This window comes from Peromyscus maniculatus, chromosome 11 (assembly GCF_049852395.1).
Source record: "Peromyscus maniculatus bairdii isolate BWxNUB_F1_BW_parent chromosome 11, HU_Pman_BW_mat_3.1, whole genome shotgun sequence".
NCBI lineage: Eukaryota > Metazoa > Chordata > Mammalia > Rodentia > Cricetidae > Peromyscus > Peromyscus maniculatus.
The window spans coordinates 11,339,199-11,345,198 of record NC_134862.1 but is presented as its reverse complement, the minus strand read 5'-3'; positions in this window follow the sequence as shown (position 1 = coordinate 11,345,198).

Below are 6,000 nucleotides of genomic sequence, written 5' to 3'. Positions count from 1 at the left end.
ATCAAAAATTTAAGAAAAGCACACATACACTTTTTAAAGCCATGTTGGCACAGAAGGATATACTCAACCTTCTGAAGCCAAACTTAGAATTCCATCCACCAACCTGTGTTTCCTATAGAAATGATTTTAAAGGACTAGCATATGATAATGGATATATTTTGTATAGTTGTGGAATTTTAGAAAAATAAAAAAAATAGAACCTTGAAGAGTAGTAACTCTTCATAAAAGCAATTAATGCATTTGGGGCAGATTATGTCACTTATTCTCAGCACTTTGACTAGTCATAGGTTTCTGCATTAACTCTCACTGCATGCAGTGAGAAGCTTCTCTGATGAAGGATAGAAACAACACTGATCTACGAGTATAAACATGGATGTTTAGAGAGCAATGTGACAATCAATAATGTGGCTGAACACAAGCTGCCCTTCCCCCACCAAGAAACTTCCCACTCACACGCTAACAAGAAACTCTGACTTCAGCAGGTACCAGAAAATGATGACATGTAAGTAGGGAGTGGGCTCACTGAGAAGAATGGTACAAATAAGAAAGTGAGGGGGATCAAAGAGAAAAGAATGGCATGAAAATGACTAGAATTCATTGTATAAATGCATAAAACTGCCAAACAATAAAAAGGGATAGAGTTGATAAAATTGTTCAGAATGTTTTCCTGTCTCCTTCCCTTTCTCCCCCGTCTTCTCATGTGTGATAGAGACAGAGTTTTGGACACAGTTGCTCTTGCTAAGGTCTGGGTTTATAACCATGATCAAAATGTTAGTAAGCTCATGAAAGAAAATTAGCTGTGATCAAGAGAAAGAAATCAGACTTGATTGTGAATGCTACAAAAGAAAGGAAAAATGCGAGTGAATTATTGATGAAAACCAGAAAGTGAAACCCCAATTTCAAAATATAATCACATTCTGAGGCTTTGATGAGATGACAGGTGTGTGATGTTGGAGAGTATTGAATTTGCTTAAAACTACAGAGCCAAGTTCAATGGTGCAACTGAGGCATGCATTCAATATTTATATTTCATTTAATATCTTGCCCATGTCTCTGTTATGAGAAAGGACTTCAGTAATGCCAAGTTCAAAACCTTGTAAATTTAATACTATCCAACAAGAAATAAAAAAGAGACACTAAAATGCACGTCGCCAAATTCTTACTGGCAATGTTTTTTTTTCCTCTTGAAGGATTTTCAAGGAAGAGTCTTGAGGACACTCATCAGGGTCTTTAAGGAAAGAAGGCAATATAAGCATTATCATTTATTCTTATTCACTGACCTCATTCAAAATGCAAAACAAATTAAAATGAATTTTAGACACTGTTCATGAAAACTAATTTAAGTCTTTCTTTCAGTATCTTTATTTGATTTGATTTGATCTATTTTAATTTTTTTTTGTGTGTATGAACATGAATGCATTGTTGCATGATCAGATGTGAGCACATGAATGTGGAAACCAGAGGTCAATGTCAGTATTCTTCCTCAATCAATTCTCCACCATCCCCTACTTTCACACGCAAACTTGAGTTGTCTTTCTCCATTGAGTCCCGTTTGTGTTGTCCAGCTCTTCCTAGGAAAGGGCCTACCGAGGCATGTATATGACCTACTAGGAGTCAAAGCAGCACTGAGAACTGATACCCTCTCACTCACCAGCCATCACATGGCAGTAGTTCCACCTCCCCCCTATTCTTTTTGTTTTTGTTTTGTTTTGTTTTATATGACTTGTGTGACTCAATGTGTCTTGTGCATGTCATAATCACTTTAAGTTTTTATGGTTATCTACCCTGTTGTGTCCTAAAACAGTGTTTCCTTGATGTTATTACCTATGTCTCTCATAATCTGTCTGTTCCCTCTTCTTCAAAGATCTCTGAGCCTGATGTGATAGGTATGCTATGTATGTCCCTTTTAGGGCTGAACACTATGAAGCCTCTTATTCTCTGAACGTTGAAAAGGGGAAGAATCTGTGTTAATTTCAATCTACTGTAAGAAAAAGATTCTCTGATGAGGGCTCTGGTCTATGGGTATAGGGATGTTGTTAGGAATCCTCTTGTACTATGTCACTAATCAGAATGACAGCATTGGGTTTTCCTTTAGAGCTTTCATCCTATCAAGTCACAGGTTCTTGGTCCCTTTAACAATGCTAGATATGGGTTCCATCTCATGAAGTAATCTTAGATCCAATCAAGAAGTGGTTAATTACTCCAATGAAGCTGATGCCGCTGTTTTAACAGTGAACATGTCTTGTCGGGACAGTTTTGTTATAGGTTTCAGAGTTCACAACTGGGTGAGAGCGATGATTAATTTTCCCTTTAAGTACCCTGAAAGATAGATAGTAAGAATTTAACTTCCAGGGATGTAACAGCTTGATTTTGGTATGTTCTAAGACTCAGTAATATGATCTTATCATCAAGTTTAGCAGGTAGTTGAAAGTGTTTATAATAGTCAATAATATTTAGGAGTCTGCATGACTCCATAGGCCAACAACACAAAAATAGATAATTCATCCTTTTTATAAGTTGCTTCCTTTATTTTTGTGTAATTAAAATATAATTACATCATTTCTTCCTTCCTTTATTCTTGGCACTGTTTTTGTTGTTTTGTTTTAATTTACTAGCATAAAGTGTCTCGTTAGGACATTGTCCCTTTATTGTACAACTTTATTAAATCCCTTCTTTCATAGATATGTATTTATGTAGCTACTGTAGTAATATGGCTTTCTCAAAAACTTTTGGTGTTAATTATCCCTCCACATATTGCCTCTGACACCTTGCTTTTTCATCCCCTATCCCAATTTAGCCCTCACTGTTCCATTACTTCCTGTCAACTCCTTATGTTGCTGTCTTCTAGCTTCCTTCCCTTGAAACCATTCTCTGCCATGATTCCTTACTAAATTTATGATTTCTATAAGCATTCAAATAGAACACATGTAGCTAAAAATTCATAGCTACTATCCATAAATAAAAGAAAACATTCCACACTTTAATGTCTTGATTACTTCACTCAGAATTATTATTTCTAGCTCCATACCCCTTTAATATCATAACTTTGTTTATCTTAACAGCTAAATAGCATTTCATTGTGTAAATACACCATATTTCCACCATCTATGTATTAGTTGCTGGACAACTAGGCTATTTCCTTTCCCTGGCTAGTGTGAATAGAGTAGCAATGAAGATGGGTGAAAAAGTATTTCTGTGGGAAGCTGTAGAGTCCTTTGTGTAAATGTTGGAGAGATATATAGCTGGATCATGTGGGAGACCTATTTTCAATAATTTGTATAACTTCAATAATCTATGCTGATTTCCATAGTGATTACAGCAGTTTGTCCTGGCACCAGCAATGGATAGGTGTCCCTCTTTCTCCATATCCACACTAGCATCTGTTTTCACTTGTTTCTTTGATCTTAGCCATTCTGCCTGGATAAGATAAAGTCTTAAAAGAGTTTTAATTTTGCATTTCCATAAGGCAAAACATGGTGAACATTTTCCAAAAAATTCCTAGATAATTGTATTTCATCTTTGGAGAGCTCTCTTTTAGATCTATGTCCCATGTTTCAGTTAGGGTGTTTTCCTGCTGTTTGATCTTTGTAAGTGCTTGGTGTATCCTAGATAGTTATCTTCTGTCAGATATATAGCTGGTAAGACATTTTCCCAGTCCATGCACTGCCACTTCAATTGAAAGATGGTGTCATTATTGTTTAGAAGATTTTAGTTTCACATAATCCCATTTGTCAATTTTTTATTTTAATGTCATACTATTAAAGTTTTATTCAGAAAGTTCTTTCTTGAGCCCATAAGTTCAATCGTATTCCCTATTTTCTCTTTTCTCAGATTCAGGGTATCAAGTGTTTTGTTGATGTCTTTGATCCATTAATAATTGAACTCAATGCAGGTGAGAGATATGGATCTATATTTCTTCTTCATGTAGCTATCAAGTGTGTTGAAGATCCTGTCTTTCCTTCAGTGTGCCTTTTTGACTTCTTTGTCTAAAATCAGTTGGCCTCAAGTGTGTAAACTTGATAAATGTGTCTGTTAATATACCAGTACCATACTGTTTTTAATAATATAGCACCGTAACAGGTATAACTTGAAATCTGGAATAGTGATACTTAAAGAGCTTATTTTATTATTCAATATGGTTTTGACTATGCTAGTGTGTGTGTGTGTGTGTGTGTGTGTGTTTCCAAATAAAATTAAAGATTCTTTTTTAATTTACATGAAAAATTGAGTTGGAAATATGATGGAGATTGGGATGAAGCTCTAAATTGTTTTTGATAGGATGGCTGATTTTACAGTATTAATCCTACTTATCTGTGAGGATAGATCTTTCCATCCTCTCATGTCTTCTTAAATTTCTTTATTCAGTGTCCCAAAGATTTTCTTTTGTTATGTCTCAAACCCAGAACAAATGGATGAGGTGACTATATAACATCAAAACAGACACTGGGCAAAAGGTTCTCTCTGCATCCCTCAGTCCCTACCTTCTACAGGGCGTGTCTAGCAAACCCTGCCCCTACCCTAAACTTTTCCAGTCCAGGGCTGGGCTGCCCTTCCCCCACCTGCCCTTTCCTGTATAACCCAACCATTTTGGTTACCTGGTCCTTTCGTCTCCTCTCCTGGCCAGTCTCTTGGCCCAGGCTGCCCTTTGTTAGGCAGCTGCTCTGCCCTCTCCTCTGCCCCATCTCTTCACATGACCCAGATCAGTGTGGTCGTGTCCACTCTGGACTCTCCCAGATGTCCCGGCCTCTGGCTATGCTCTCCCTTTTATCCACAGTAAACCTCCTCCACCATACCTAGGGACAGTCATGTCCTTGACTTTTTATTTCTGTTTTTCATTCAATTTTAAAATTCTCCCACTTCCTTAGTGCTATTTATTCCAAGATATTTTATGGAGACTGCTGCAAATGGGATTGTTTCCCTGATTTCTCACATTTTCCATTTGTATATAAGAAGACTACTGATTTCCATGCATTAATTTTCTATTCTGCTACTTCGTTGAATTATTTAGCAACTGTAGAAGGTTTATGGTGGGGTTTTTAGGGCAGTCGTTCTTTTTCTTTCTTTTTAATTTATTCTTTGTGTTTTTTGTATCATGCATCTCCATCCCACTCATTTCTCCAACTCTTCGTATCCATCCTCTGCCCTTGCAACCTCCCCCTGAAAAATAATATAAAGTTTAAGAGAAAAAAAAAACAGAAGGAAAGAAAAGAAATAAAGAAAAAACAATCTTACCATGGAAACTATGGTGTGACACTGTGAGTCACACAGTAAACCCTTCTATCCATATATCTTTACTAGCCAGCGTTCATTGCAGAGTCACTGATCTGGTTTGAGGCCTCTGGTCTCTGCTATACCATCACACTGTCAAGCTGGGCCTTCACTGGAACTCCTCTTGACTAGCCTGCTGTTGCAGCTGTGGGTCTGCAGGACTGGCCCCTTCAAGTGCTCCAGCAGATCATAGATGAGGTGGATGTTGGAGTGGGTCAACTCATAACTCTGGTACTGGGCCTGGGTTGTTACAGGTTGGTCAGCTAGCCAGATCTCCCTGGTCTCCACCACAAGGGTGAGATTTCCTGCACTGCCCTGGCTAGTTCACCCCTTGCAGCAATGAACAAGGGAAGTGGCCAGTCATTCTGCTTTCTCATCCTGGGGGTCCCTTCTCCCACACCTACACCTTCAGGGCCAATCTACTGTGTGGCCCAGGTGTGGCACCTAGGGCTACTCTCCTGAGTGTTGCAGTTGATGAGGAGCAGCAACTGCTCTTCTGCTCTTATGAACTCAGGGCCAGCTCTCCCATCTGCCTCAGGAGCCGATGGGGGAGGGGCATTTCTCCCCTGCTCATGCCACCACATGACTGATGAGTAATGGAGATTCCTCTCCCCATACTCACAACTTTGGGATTGGCTCACGCACACCTCTGACAATAACATTGGCTCTATTGTACTACCCAGGCAAGGTGCAGGGCCTAAGGCACTTATCTTGATTTAAAGATATTCACAC